The following is a 16531-nucleotide window of genomic DNA, read 5'->3' as shown; positions in this document are numbered from 1 at the left end:
TAGTTTTTCTATTCCTTTTTCTGTTTTGGAAATCTGTGTCATCAGGAATTTTGTCCATTTCTTCTAAGTGTGCTTTTTAAATTATGATAATGGAGAGTTGGGTCTTCTCTTCCCCTAGGTGAGTCCGGCTATAAAAGTTGCATAAGCCAACTTTTAATAATCGAAACAGGAGAATCCTGTCTGTGATGGAAAGTGCCACCAAACGCTGTTTGCTTAAAGGAGAATTAGTTGGCCCTTTGACAATAGCTAGGAAAATATAATTTCATATGCTATAATTCTGAGAAGCCAAGAAATCCATTATTTTAATCACCTATTATGAATAATATACAAAATACAAAGTGTACCCATTTTATGTGTAAGTCAATGAGTTTTGACAGTGCATAACCCATGTAACCACTACCACAGACAAGAGAGTAAACATTTCTATGACACCAAAAAGTTCCTTCATGCTCAGCTCTAGCCAATAACAGCAATTTCTGATCAATAGAGGTTTTGCTGTTCTAGAATTTTATATAACCTCGCCAACATTTAATATTTTGTTGTTTTCATTTTAACTATTCTAGTTGGTGTGCTGTAGCATGTCACTATGATTTTTTTGCATTTCTCTAATGATTAATAATGTTGAACATTGTATCTGTGTGCTTATCTGCCATCTTTTTATAGTCTTTTGTGACTTGTCTGTTCAAATCTTTTGGCCTTTTCTTTGAAAGGTTGCTTTATTTATCCTATTTTTATGTTGTAAGAATTCTTTATTCGTAAGTCCTTTGTTAGATATACTTGTTGCAAATAATACTTCTAGTCTGTGGCTTGGGATTTTCATTATTTAACAGTGTCTTTCAAAGGGTAGACAATTTTAATTTTAATAAACTCCAATATATCAGTTTTTTTTTCTGTGTGTGCTTTTTGTATACTATCTAAAAATTACTTGCTTACCCTGATGTCACTAAGACTTCCTCCTATGTTTCCTGATAAATTTTTTATGATTTTAGCTTTTACTGTTAGATCTATGGTGTATATTGAGTTATTTTTTTGTTTGGGGTATAAGAATTGCGGTCCATTCCCTCCATCTTTATCCAAAATGTAGATAGCCAACTGTATTAGGACCGTTTGTTGAAAAGACTATTCTTTACCTATTAGATGAATTTGGTCTCTTTATAGAAAATCAATTGGCCATACATATATGGATCTATTTCTGGACTCTATTCTGTTCCACTGATGTTTATATCTATAGTTACCAATACCACATAGTCTGGATTACTGTAACTTTATAGTAAGTCTTGAAATCAGATAGGGCATGTCTTTCTTTTTCAGGAATGTATTGGCTACTCCAGTTCTTTTGCATTTCCATATAAATTTCAGAACCAGCTTGTCATTTTTTACAGAATTGTTTATAGGGATTATGATTGGAATTAGTTGAGTTGATCTATAGATCAATTTAAAAGGAACTGACGTTTTAACAATGTTGAGTCTTCTAATCCATGAGTGTGATCTATTTAGTTAGATCTTCTTTAATTTCACTCAGTAATATTTTACGGTGCTTAGTGTGGTAATCCTTTATTTCTTGCCAAATTTATCTCTAAGAATTTCATGTTTTGATGATATGATTATCCTTTGAAATATTTCATTTGCCAATTGTTAGTAATAGAAGTAAAATATATTTTCGACATGACCTTTTTTGAGATCTTGTTACATTCACTTATTCTAGCAGCATTTTGCAAAAATAATGCCATCTGATAATACAGTATATCTTTCTTTCTGAACTGTATGCTGTTTCTTGCCTTATTACACTAGCTAGGACCTCCAGAAAAATGTTGCATACAAGTGTTAAGAGTATACAAAAATTAAATAAAGAAAGATTAAGACTTAAACGTAAGACCTAAAACCATAAAAACCCCAGAAGAAAACTTAGACAATAATATTCAGGACACAGGCATAGGAAAAGACTTCATGACTAAAACACGAAAAGCGATGACGACAAAAGCCAAAATAGACAAATGAGATCTACTTAAACGAAAGAGCTTCTGCAAAGCAAAAGAAACTAGCAACAGAATGAATAGGCAACCTATGGAATAGGAGAAAATTTTTGAAATCTATCCATCTAGCAAAGGGTAATATCCAGAATCTACAAAGAGCTTAAACAGATTTACAAGAAAAAAACAACCCCATCAAAAAGTGGGCAAAGGATATGAAGATACTTCTCAAAAGGAAACATTTATGCAGTCAAGAAACACATGAAAAAAAGCTCATCATCACTGGTCATTAGAGAAATGCAAATCAAAACCACGAGATACTATCTCAGGCCAGTTAGAATGGTTATCATTAAAAAATCAGGAGACAAAGATGTTGAAGAGGACGTGGAGAAATAGGAATGCTTTACACTGTTAGTGGGAGTGTAAATTAGCTCAACCATTGTGGAAGACAGTATAGCAATTCCTCAAGGATTTAGAACTAGAAATATCATTTGAGCCAGCAATCCCATTGCTGGATATATACCCAAAGGAGTATAAATCATTCTATTGTAAAGACACATACACATATATGTTTACTGCAGCACTGTTCACAATAACAAAGACTTGAAACCAACCCAAATTTCCATCAAGGATAGACTGGCTAAAGAAAATGTGGCAAATATACACCATGTTATACTATACAGTCATAAAAAAGGATGAGTTCATGTCCTTTTCAGGGACATGGATGAACCTGGAAACCATCATTCTCAGCAAGCTAACACAAGAACAGAAAATCAAACACTGCATGTTCTCTTTCATAAGTGGGAGTTGAACAATGAGAACACATAGACACAGTGGGGGAACATCATACAATGGGGCCTGTTGGGGGTGGGGGGTTAGGGAAAGGATAGCATTAGGAGAAATACCTAATGTAGATGACGGGCTGATGGATGCAGCCAACCACCAAGGCACATGTATACCAATGTAACGAACTTGCACATTCTGCACGTGTACCCCAGAACTTAAAGTATAATAATAATAATGTGTAACTATTCTCACCTGGTTTTCAATTTTAGAGGGAAAATAATCTTTGCCTATTAAGTATAATGTAAGTTGGAGGTTTTTAACACATGTTGTGTATCCAATCGAGGAAATTTCCCTTCATTACTAGCCTTCTGAGTTTTTATCATTAATGGATTTTGAATTTCATCAATTCATTTTCTGTATGTATTAAGATGATCATATGATTCTCTTTTCTTCTATTAATTTAATAAATTACATCAATTGATTACAAATGTTAAATCAACCTTGCATTCCTTTATATTGCTCGATTCAATTTGAGAAGTTTTCCATCTGTATACAAGGGAGATACTGCCATGTTCATCTATAGTTTCCCTTATTTGTAGTTTTTGGATAGATTTGGTAATGAAGTTAAAACCAACCTTATAAAATGAGTTGGGAAATTTCCCCTACTCTGCTCCTTTCTGAAAGAGTTTATATAAGATTGGCATTATTTCTTTTTTAAATATCTGGTATAATTAACCAATGCAGTTTTCTTTGTGGGGAGATTTTTAATACAAATTTGATTTTTTAAAAATTGATGATTTAGTTTTCCTATTTCTTTTGGAAATTTGTGTCACCAAGAATTGTGTCCATTTCTTCAAAGTGCTCTCTTTTAATTGTAATAATAGAGAATTGGGTCTTCTTTTCTTCTTAAACGAGTCCAGCTATGACTTAATCTAATTTATTGATCTCTTCAACAAATTACCTTTTGATTTCATTTACTTCATCTATTGCTTTTACATTTTCTATTTTATTGATTTCTACTATCATTATTTCTTTCCTTCTAATTACTTTGGGTTTTAGTCATTCTTCATTTTCTGGCTTCATAATTGGAAGCTTAAGTAACTGATTTTAAACCTTTTAAAAATTTCTAATACACTTAAAGTTTGCCTTGAAGTGCTGCTTTAGATGCACCCTGACATTCTTGATATGTTATAATTTCATTTTCACTGATTTCAAATTATTTTATAATTACCTTGTGATGTCCTTTTTTACAGCATGGGTTATTTAGAAATGTATTGTTTAATATTCAAATATTTAGTAATTTTTGTAATAACTTTTTTACTAATTTCTAAGAAGTTCTGTGAATATACATTGAAGAAGTTTATGTCTTGATGAATTGGCCACTTTATTATAAACCATCCTTCTTTATCTCTGATAATTTTCCTTTATCTGGAGTCTTTGTCGAATATTAACAAAGCCACTCCAGCTTTATATGATTAGTGTTCGTATGGTATATCTGTTTCCATCCCACTTTTTTCCATACAGCAGACAGTTGTATTTCTTTTCATGTCTAGCTGGACAACTCTGTCTTTTATTGGAGTTTCTAAATAATTTATATTTAACATAGTTTACCAATAGAGATGGTTTAAGTTTATAATTTGTTTCTTCTATGGTTCTCTCATCTCATCTTTATTACTTGTCTTAGTCTGTTTAAGCTGCTATAATAGAATACTACAGACTGGCTGGCTTATACACAAATTTATTTCTCAGGGCTTTGGAGTCTGGGGAGTCCAAGATCGAGGCACAAGGAGATTTGGTGTCTGGTGAGGGACTGCTTCTTGCTTCATACAATCTTTTCTTTGCACCCTCACATGGTGCAAGGGAAGAGGGAATCTATCTGGGGCCCCTTTTATGATGGCTCCACACTCATGACCCAATCACTTCCCAAAGGCACCACCTCCAGATACCCACACATTGGTAATAATTTTGACACATGGCTTTAGGAGGTGGGGAGACAAACATTTAGTTTGTAGTATTACTTTTTTTTTTTTTTTTGAAATGGAGTCTCACTCTGTTGCCCAGGCTAGAGTGCAATGGCATCATCTACCTGCAACCTCCGCCTCCTGGGTTCAAGAGATTCTCCTGCCTCAGCCTCCCAAGTAGCAGGGATTACAAGTGCCCACCATCACACCCAGCTAATTTTTTTTTTTTTAGTAGAGATGGGGTTTCACCATGTTGGCCAGGCTAGTCTGAAACTCCCAGCCTCAAGTGATCCACCTACCTTGGCCTCCCAATGTGCTGGGATTACAGGCTTGACCCACCATGCCCGGCCTGTAGTATTACTTTTGCCCTCCCTTTAAAAATCTATTTTATTGCATTAATTGGATATTTTTTGCATCCTGTTTTATTTATTCTACTTGTTTCTTAGGTATCTTAAAAACATTTTTGTCTTTGATCTAGGTCAGCATTTATTTTGACATCACATCAAAATTTTATTTGATTACAAATATTTTCAAGTATATTCCAAAGTAGAGAGAACAATATAATTAACCTGATGTACCCATAACAAACTTTCAACAACTACAAACATAGAGCCAATCACATTTCATCAAAATTGCCACTTACTCCACCTCTCCTGGGTTATTTTGAAGCAAATTTCAGATATCATATTTCATGTTACTATTTCAGTATGTATCTGCAAAAACGTAAAAAATATGTAACAATATGATTACTGCATCTAAAAAATTAACAACAATTTCTTAGGAACATCAAATAGTCAATTACTGTTCACAGTTCCATGGTTGTCTTTAAGTGATATTTTTTTTTCAGTTCATTTGAATCAAAATTCAAATAAGGCCCATTCCTTGCCAACTGTCTGTTTTTATTGGAGTAGTGGGGGATGAAGGAGCTTCAGGGAGACTTAAACGCACTGCTGCCATCTACATGCAAATCTCAATGTGATTTTCATTTGATTTAAAATTTAAAGTAGCAATTAAAAAGATGTAATTGGGAATATTAACTATACAGAGCCCCTACACACACATTGTAAAATTGGAGTTTCCATTTTATGCTCAAGAATGTCATTCTTGGAAATTGAAGCCTACATAGCCACATCTTGGATAACTCTGTATTTCGAAAGTTTCAATCTTGGACAATTTCCAGTATGAGTGATTTCCTATATTACTTCATCTATATAGTATTGCCAAATTCTGTAAAGCTATAATCATATCTTCCAAGAGGAGGAAAAATGCTCATAAATATTCTCTTCACTTTTGCCCATACTCTTTTCTTTCTTTGTGGTAATTAAGAATCAATTTAAAATGTGAGGTCTACAGACAATACTTCAAAACATTAATCAACCATTCTGATGTAGATTGTACTGCTGGAGTTTTAATGTCATTACTTTACCTCCCTAGGAAATGAGCTAGAGATGTAGACAGCAAGCGTAATAGCTTATGAGGAATAAGCTCACGAAAGACACTTAATGAATTATTTATTCACAATTTCCTCTTTGTACTGTTTTTAAAAAACTAGTCTAAACTTTTTCCAAACAGAGAGTAAAGAGAAAACATCTATTGCTTTAAAAACAACACAAGAAGGCTGTAGCTGCTCTTTATTGTATCAAATAACACGCTGGTTCACTAAAATTAAATAAAAATTCTGATAATGCTAAACACTGTTATAACTGTATACAATTTAACCAAAATTAACAGATGACAGTTATTACAAACTCAAGAATGCTTTGGCAGAAAAAAACGAACTCCTCTTTTATGTTAAAATCCTTGCATACTTCAGAAAGAAAAAAAAATTTAAAGAGAGGAAAAACATAAACGGCTGTCAGTTACTAAATTTGGTTATCTCATACAATTATGTCTGCCATCCCTGCATGTACAAACCCTTCAAGGCTTAGCTCAAACACTACTAAGAAAGAAATTTTAAATTTCACATTTGCCAGTTATATATGCATTATCAGTCAGTTTATCCAGTTAGGTAAGGCAGAAAGGTATGACTGATCATGGAGCTGAGATTTTTATTAAGTGGGTCTTTAAAAATTAAATCAAGTTTACAATTCTTTTCACACTTTTTTTTCATTTGACTTCCTCAGTGATCTTGGGATCGTGGAGCTGAGATTTTTATTAAGTGGGTCTTTAAAAATTAAATCAAGTTTACAAATTCTTTTCACACTTTTTTTTTCATTTGACTTCCTCAGTGATCTTGGGTGGTAAGCAAGATCTAGTGTTATTACTTTCTTCTATTTTAAAGATCAGCAAACGAAGGATTAGTAAAGTAAAATAAATGATCCAAGTCCATCTTCCGGTCAGTTACTGAGTCCAGACACAAATCAAAGTCATCAGACTCCAGGAAGTGTTCTCTTGATGTTATACCAGAGCTAAGCTGCCCATTGATTTTAGACTTTTCTGAAAGAAACTTCCTGAATTCCATATGCCCAAATATGAGTCAAAAATAGAAGAAGGGAAAACAGAATAAAGCAGGGGATACTGTGTGAACTGTCTTGGATATGATGATGATCTGGCCTTTATTGTTAACTATCATTTCTACTACAGGTTTTTCACAGACTGGCCTTCTCCACTTGATATAATATCCTCTGGAAGAATAAAACGGATAGGTTATTAGTCAAAACAGCTAGAGGACTGGTAGCCCGGAGCATTCTTTCTTTTACTGATTACTATCTTTTCACTAATACTCACATGCACTGAGAGATTTGTATGTGTCCAGGCATAATGTCTGGCAGAGAGAACAACATTATTCCAACTTTGCCCTTGAGAAGTTTCCAGTTTGGGCGACAGTAAGAGACAAACCAGGATAAAAATAACCATAATGCAATAATTACTGGTTATAGACAAAGCACTGGAAAGCAGTTCTACTAAAGGGCATGTAGGGAAAAATAGAACATTTGAAGTAATAGCTGAAAAGTATCTTAATATATGCTAGCTACAATGACATAATTCCGACATTTCTGGTCTGGAAAAAAATAAATGTTTTAGTTATTAAGTTATAGCACAGTACAACATTCTATAAAAGAGAGCCAACTGTCAAATAAATATAGCCAAATAAAACTGGAAAAGCAGTGTATTAGTGTTTCAGAGTCAGAGACATGAAGTCATAGATTTCTATAACATTTTCTGTTCTGAGTATACATTTTGTTCAAGAAATTCAATTAGATGTTCAAGTCTTACTCAATTAGCTATTCTCTAGACTTACAGTGTCCACCAAATCCTAACAGTAACATTTAAATCTATGAGGCACGTAATATGTCCTGGGCTGATAGTGAGCTGAGGTCTGAAACAGTTTCAGCTAGAATTTGCCTATCCCTTTTTAAGTTTTGTGAAATGCGGGTTTGTTTCTGGGTTGGATCTATGCTTGTTATGATTCTCAAATTAGCACATGATGTGCTACAGAACAAAATAGCACATTTCTTCCAGAAACAAAAGTTTCCTTTTCTCACTGATGGTGTGAAGGATGAGATGAAAGGCCATAGGATGGGGTGGCCTAGATAAGTCAAGGATAAGTAATACAAGACTTATATTAGTAAGCTGGACAAGGCTGTATTTTAGGGTATAAAGGAAAATTCATTTATTTTAAAAAATAAAACACTAGGATAAAAAACAAACAAAGAAGCCTGTCCTTTCATGGGTCTCTTTTGGTCATGGTGGCAAGAACCTCTCACCATTTGCCTTCATCCTTAGTTCTTGGAGATAAGGTGGTGAAAAGCAACACTCTGCTGAATTCCGGAGAATTCTAAACAATTGAAAGATCTCAAGAGTTTGAAAGACTTTAATAAAAATACCTAGAAGAGCAGATATGTTGAGCTTTTTTTTTTTATATCCTATACACTGAGTATGCTTTATCATTTCCTTTTATCTTGGGCAAATGTATTATTCCAGTGTGGGTTGGGTCATTCACACTTTCAGGATACCGAGAATCACAAACACCTTGAGGGGAACAAATAAGTAGGTGGTGAGTAACTATCCTTCTCTTTTCATACCAGCAGCACACAGAGAACATCTCATTCAACTTTTAAGGTGGAAGATAAAAGAAGAGCAAATAGTATTGGGAAAAAGTGTACTAATTTCTTTGAACGTCTCTCACAGGAGTACTCAACAAATTCATTAGAAAGTCTCTTTTGAAAGAATCAAACTGTTCCGGGTTGCTCATTTTGGGGGTGGTGCCTGTGTGTGTGTGCTAGGGTGGCATGCAGGAGGTCATTAAATAATGTTACACTGCTGTTACAAGTACAGGCAAATCCACAGAATGATCAGCTCCATTCCTCTTTCCATTTAGGATGGGGTGTCTTGGCTTCTAGTTGTGGGTCATCTGCTCCACAGATTTGGACTCTTAGTAACTTATATCGTATCAATTCCTTACTTAGTGGAGAGACATTTTCCTTCCTAAAATGAAACTTTTGCATTAAAAAACCCAAGCTTTTAGAGAGGCCAGCTGAGAAACACAACCGATGACTGCTAAGGAGTTTAGTGAAACAAAGGTATAGAACCCTTCATCTATATTCAAAAATGTTAGTTGTACACAGTAGATCATAAAATCTAACTACTGTATCAGTTAGTAGTCATCTTAATTTTTACATATTTTATATGTATTTTAAAATATCTACAGCCAATAAATGTAGATAACAACCACTAAATCTATGAAAAAAACTTAAAGCTATCAATCTTTTCAAGACTTTGTTAGTATCTGGGGCAATTCTGCTTACTTCAAAGGCAGTTCCTTGCCCAGCAAGGAGAGAACCACAAATGAGAACATTCACTACAGAGAAGGCTGTGTTCTTATCTCCTGAACTGTGTCTCCAGGATACACATTCCCTGAACTTGTATAGGCTTGCCTGTTTTTCTTCATTCTATTTTGTCATTTTTTCGTGTGTGCGTGTGTGCTTTGTCCTTTCAAGTAGAATCTCTTTATAATAACAATTTCCAGCTCTTTAACTTCTACAAATGTTTCATAATTTACATCTTGCATTCCTGCACTGCCAGAGAGCCCTCCGGGCCACTCCTCTGACTCAAGTGACATCACAGGTGGGATCCCTCCTCCCATTTATGCCTAATGTGTTGTGGTTTCCCAGATTCTTCCTCCCTCCTGGATCTGGGCAGACAGTAACAATCACATACAATTTTTTAGGCTTAATTGCAGTGGCACAAAATACGTTTCCTGGTTTGACTATCTTGAGAAAGCTGTTAAATATGCACAGAGTTCCTAACATCATTGGACTTCCCAGTGGTCATGTACACCTAACATTGAGGAGTTAATTTTTGAAACTTTTCTGTGAAATCACAGGAAAAAAATAAAAATAAGTTGGCAGGAGAAGACATATAATGTTGATCTGTACCTTCTTAATTTCTATTTATGGAAGCAAAGTTATAATAATCAAGAATTACTTGCAAAAATGTCCACTACTATCAAGATATCAGGTAGGATCTCTTATGAATCAATAAAGAACTTAAAATAATATCTGAGTTAGCAGGGAAGAGGATGCTCTGAGTAATTGCCTTCTTTGTTTAACTCTAATATTATTAAAAGTAGCTTCTGTGACATAGCCCAAGGTCAGCATGTATCTCTGCTTTGTATCACCTTTGAAATTCTGTTTCAAGGGTGTCTAACTGTCCTAGTTGATGTCTCCCAAGTTTTTATAAATACCAAGGTTTGCTATATTATTGTAGGTTAAAGTTTGTTGAACAATTAAGTAGGCAGAATAAATGTACATGTTTCATATACCAATAACAACTACAGTTTGAAAGCACAGATGTTGAAAACTTTCTACAAATTTAAAATATTGTTATACATATAAAAATTGAAATATAAAATATTGACTTAACTCTGATCGACCCCTTTTCTTCCCTGATTCTCCTGAACAGAATTCTGATTGCCTGTTTTCTAAGCCAATAAATTAAAAAAAAAAACAACATAGGTCTGCATAATCAAGTATTTCCCAAAAGGTCAATGTTAAACCAAAGAAGATGATTTTCTACTATGAATCATACTTTTCAGACAACCTGCTTGCACCCCAGAGAAAGCAAAACAGAATAGTTATATAAGCAAACAGGTTCCTGTCTCTGAGGCTTCAGAAATCTTGATGGTTGAAATGATTTAATAAATGGGTATCCATGCATCACATTTGCATTCTCATTTTTTAAGCCTTAAATGAAATTTTCCTCAAGAATAATAAAGAATATATGCTATATTTATATGATCCTTAAAAAGTCACAAAACAAATTCATGGTTTATAAATATTTTTATTGTTTTGAGAATTTTTTCCTCATTTATATCATAGAAAGTCCAAGTAAGTCACAGTTAGAGGACCTTCAACATCATTTTAAAACATTTTAATGTGGTAATAAATATTTTAAATACTTACAGTCCATATCCTGTATCTGAAATACTTTGTCCCATAATTTACTTTAAACTTTTATTTATTAAACCTTCCACTATTTGATGTTCCTAAAAGCCCGGAGTTGATTTCTAAAACTCACTCCAAATTTGCACATATTACAACAAATTTTTCATTTACCTTTTCTCTCAAATGTCTTTGACCCTAAGCAGTACACACTGTAAATACTTTTCTTTCTCTATATATTTGTAAAAGGAACATTTATTTCTCTAAAATAATTCTGGAGTATGCTTATATAAATGTTAAGATCTACCTCTTAGATGATAAATCTTAGGTAGTAATGTCTGAGTCTTTTTAATACGCTTTCAATTAAATGTGCTGGCTTTCTGAATACATTTAAAAGGATAAATGCTCCTTTCAATGCAGAGGGAAACCACAGACATTGCTCTAGCATACAGTCAAAGCCATGGGAACTATAAAGCAAACTTGGTATTCACTGTGGAATATTACAATTTTAATAGCATGTAGCACAATGTCAAATTTCAATGCTGTAAAATGACCACAGAAAAAACTCTTTATATTTCCAGGTATAAATGCCATACCAATTTAAACAGCGTTTAAATTCTATTATGTAATTCAAACTACCAATAATTAGGCATAATATTAATATTTATGGGTTTGTCCATGCGCAGCAGCTCTAAATCCAATCTTTCCCCTATAACTCATTTACCAAATAAATTACAGCAACAAGGAAAAAAATGTAATTTTTGGAGGGTTCTAGAAAACATGTGTCTCTGAAATGAAAATAAAGGTGGCTAATCCTTGGAACTATTTACTTTAAGAATAAAGTTCCTAGATAAACTAAGACAGTATTCATCCTAACAGAAGACAAGTGAAGATACAGTGAAGTGCACTAGAATGAATTTTGCTTAGAAATTATGAGGACAGAGTTTTGTATTATCACAATTTTCAGGTTGCCATTTGGCATTGTTGTAAAACTGTAGGAATTGTGATTGGTACTGGTTCATGAATATCTATGCATATTCTGATGCTAAACCATGGATCTCTATTGTATAAGCTGTACAAGTTGTAAACCCAGATCACATATAGTGGAAAACGATTTTACGTTATGAAACTAGCACTGAAACCAAAAGAGTAGGAAGGACATGGATACCACTGATATATACAGAGGCAGCGGCTCTATTTGAATAGTCAAATTTTATTTCATATATGCTGTCCAGCAAAAAGCTTTCTTAGATTATTTGGATAGCTAATGCTGCCCTTTTATTCTGTACCATAGCAACATGTATAATCTTCTGTTTAAAGTTTTAAATTAATATATATAACAACATCTAAAAATGCAAGCACCATCCTTCTATATCCCGTATATTACTACATTTCCAAATGCCTTGCCCATATTTGCTCTTTATAAAATTCTTTACAATTCTTCCTTCCTTCTTCTACAAGAATTTCATCTCCTAAACCTAAAGCTACTCACCTTAGCCCGTACTTAAAAACCTTAGCAGCTCTCTGCTTCCTACTGCAGGGTTCCCCAAACTCATGACATCTGACAATTCCTTTCACAATTTTTTATCCTTTCTTTCATTGCCCTGTACTATTATTTGTTTAACAGTTTTCTTTAGAATTCCTTTTATAACTTAAATTTTAATAAAATGTTGTGCCCTTCCACAGTAGAATCCAGCTTATCTTGCTATATCAGTCAGAAGACAATAGATTATGTCAGAGTAACAAAAGAGATTAAATTGCAGTGGGATTTACAAAACCCAAGCTTAACACAGTGCTCATACCACAGGTCTGCCCCAGGTCAGTTACGCTTCTGTTCCACATTCTTCACCATGTGACCAAATCTAATGGAACACTTTCTGTTTTAGGACATGGCCAACTATAAGAGCGAAAAGAGGATGTAGCAAATCCTTGTTTAAAACTCCATGCCTTAAATCTTTGGCTCAGAAACGACAGAGATTGGTTCCACTCTAATTTCCTTGGCCAGAAAAACGCATTTGGGCAAGACTGAATGGGCAAAGGAAACATAATCCTTGCCTTGGGAGTGGCAGCAGATACTTTGAACAATAATACAATCAACCACACTTGCCAAGAATAGAAGATAGTTACATAAAAATGGAATGAAAAGAACACTATTAATTTCTAATTAGATAACATTTCCTGCCCAAGTGTTAAAATCATGCTAGCCAAATGATTTTCTTCTTCACAGACTGAAAATATTTAACTCACTATATGATACAATATCCTGTCCATGTCCAGGTATCACATAAAGTCATTCACCTAAAGATCACTGGCAATATGATTCCCACACCTACGAAAATGTGTCTGTAATAAACAAATTAAGATCCCCAAATATGCCTTTTTGATCATCTAATCTAACCTCATATTTCCTGTATTGGCTCCCACCATGAATTTTCCTTTCTCTTGTTCTCATTACTTTCTCAGCCTCCTTTTAAATAAATTCCAGGCTCCCCAGACTTCATCTCTGCTGCACACCTTCTAGCTGCTTAATTGTACCAGTGTTTGATGAACCAAGATCCACATTGTTATCTTACATTCACCATGCACATGCAATTCAAGCTTTGGCTTTTATCCTTATAATAAAAATCTTACAGTCTTCTTTAAGCTTTTTTAGTGAAAACTCACAGTCTACTTTCCAAAGGATTATGAAGAAAAAATTTTAAAATGTAAAAGGAACATGGGTTGACTAGAAACACTAGGTTTTGACCAAAAATGAAAGGTAGTTAAATATACTATAAATATCACTATTTGGATAAAACTGCTAAAAAGTGTTTATTTATTATTACAATTAAATGTCAACTAACGCCAGTGCAGTAGCTCACGCCTGTAATCCCAGCACTTTGGGAGGCTGAGGTGGGTGGATCACAAGGTCAGGAGTTGGAGACCATCCTGGCCAACATGGTAAAACTCCATTTCTACTAAAAATACAAAAATTAGCTGGGCTTGGTGGTGCATGCCTGTAATCCCAGCTCCTCAGGAGGCTGAGGCAGGAGAATCGCTTGAACCTGGGAGGCAAAGTTTGCAGTGAGTTGAGATTGGGCCACTGCACTCCAACTTGGAGAGAGAACAAGACCCATCTCCAAAAAAAAAAAAAGTCAACTAAGAAATTGGATAAATTAATATGAAGGAGGGAGATAAATTATTCAGAAATGTTTTGGTCTTTTAATTTGTAGACTTGGCAACATAAATAGTATTAGAATCTGCAATATAGTCACTAAATCCAAGGGAGTCTAAGTTTCTGAACTTGAAAAACTAATAGCCTAGAGGTACATGATCTCTGAAATTATTTATGGGTAGATGAACTTCCAAACATATAACATGCAGCTACAGATATTAAAGAGAATAATTTAGCATAATGACTTCTATTTAAGCAGTATTATGAAAAAAAGTATAATTTTAAAAGTAAAAAGGATTAAAATATTCTATATTAGACACTATACTTATCTCTATAAAATTTATGTTGATATAAATTAATTTTGAGCTACATTGTTATTAATTTAGGAGCACAACTGGAGGTTTTTCTATCTCTTATATGACTAACTGATAAAAATACATCAGTCCTGTACACATTAATGATAAAATAAATTTCAATTTCTAAATACAAAAGTGATAGATCTTTTAAAAATTTTAAAGAGGCTACGTAGGAAAACTCCCTCTGTTTTTGCTATTTGGTATAGTTTTGTAATGAACTTGGTCTTATGCAATTACCATAGATAAACTGCTTCCCTGGCATACCAGTGAATGTTAGGAAATATGCTGAATATTTCTTCTAATAATTTTTAGCCAGGATGATGACGATGATGATGATGATGATGATGACGACGACAGATGGGGTCCTGCTATGTTGCCTAGGATGGCTTCAAACCCCTGGGCTCAAGTGATCCTCCTGAGTTAGCCTCTCGAGTAGCTAGGACTACACAAATGTGCTATTTCACCTGCCTTCTTCCAATAATTTCTAAAAAGTGTTTTTCACAAAGGATGGCTCAAAGCAATATGTTTGCACTAATATACTGAAGTACATGGTTAAGTGTTATTTTTTTTTTTTTTTAATTTTTTATTGGATTATAGGTTTTGGGGTACATGAGCAGAGCATGCAAGACAGTTGCGTAGGTACACACATGGCAGTGTGCTTTGCTTTTCTTCTCCCCTTACTGTTTTGTAGTGTTTTTATTCATACAGGTAAACATTAATGCTTTGTGTTAATGTAAATTACATTACTTTCATTTTTTCTTCTAAAAGTTTCCTTTCCTGAAAATAAGTATGGATGCAAAAGATGTAACTAAAATGAAGTGGCTAGAACATCATATCCTCTCATTTATAACTGTGATAATTTTAAACCCTTATATGTTTTTATAATTATTGACTGAATGCTTGATGTATACAAAACACCAAAGGTTTAAAAACAGTGCGGAATATAGAAATTAGAATTTATAACCTAGAAGCAAATATACATCCAAACAGATTGCTATCATATAAAAATATAATTTTCATGTAAATTATACAAATTTCATTCATGTTCAGGGGTTTTGGACGGTCCTAGCTAACTGGCTTCCCCAGTGGCAATTTTTCTTCCAATGTGGTCTGATGCACATCACAGCGAAGAGACTTAGATACTGAATGATGTTGAATATCAGCAATTTATTCTAGCTGCACTCTTACGAATTGGACAGTGAAAGCAGGTGGGTGGCATGAGCCAGATTCAATCAGGGGTCAAATGACCACCCATCCAGGAGGGTCTCCATCTGGAGCCTATTCTCAGAGCTTGGGGGATTCTTCCCCTTTCTTATACCTGTATTCACTATGAATCAGTTACTAGTTGTTTCGTTCATAAAAGGAGCTAGTCATGTAAGAGTAACTTTGTTTAAAGGTCTATAAGAGTTGCATCTGTGTTGAGGTAGACCTGTCTCCTGGAAACCCCCCACAGGCTTGCCTCACACGGCTACTGCTAAGTGGCACAGTGTCAGCCCTGCAAGGTGTTCCAGTAGGATTTACGGTTCTCATTACTCTTACAGCCATGAAATGTCTCTTATAGTATGCTACAACCATGGGAGTGCTAGAGCCAGCAGGAGACAGAATAATCATTGTTTTCTGAGGCTTATCACAGAAATTCCAAGGAAAAGGGGACATCTAATCTGAGCGAAAACAAAAAAACACCAACAAAAAAGATTTCAGGCAGAGATCAAGGAGGGTAAATTCTAGACAGAAGGCACAGAGTGAGAAAAGACATGGAGATAGGAAATTATAACAGATATTAGAGTAATGATAAGGGGTTTAAACTGACTAGAATCTGTGTGGAAGAGTGGTGAAATGCTGGGAATACAGGCTGGGTGTTACAGCAGAGTGCAGCTTTGAGAAAAATATCTCTGCTGAATGAATACGGTAAACAATGAAT

General features: G+C 34.2%; 1 protein-coding gene and 1 non-coding gene across 3 annotated transcripts in view; both read right to left on the bottom strand.

Moving 5' to 3' along the window:
- SLC2A13 (solute carrier family 2 member 13) overlaps nt 1-16531 on the bottom strand; it is a 385769-nt gene that overhangs the window by 54964 nt on the left and 314274 nt on the right. The window lies entirely within an intron of this gene.
- Nucleotides 11466-11598, bottom strand: LOC118144687 (small nucleolar RNA SNORA22). Its single transcript, XR_004729437.1, has one exon. It is a non-coding gene; the product is annotated as a small nucleolar RNA SNORA22 (small nucleolar RNA).

The sequence above is a fragment of the Callithrix jacchus genome, chromosome 9, assembly GCF_049354715.1.
Source record: "Callithrix jacchus isolate 240 chromosome 9, calJac240_pri, whole genome shotgun sequence".
NCBI classification, from domain to species: Eukaryota; Metazoa; Chordata; class Mammalia; order Primates; family Cebidae; genus Callithrix; species Callithrix jacchus.
This window is presented reverse-complemented; position numbering and strand designations above follow the sequence as displayed.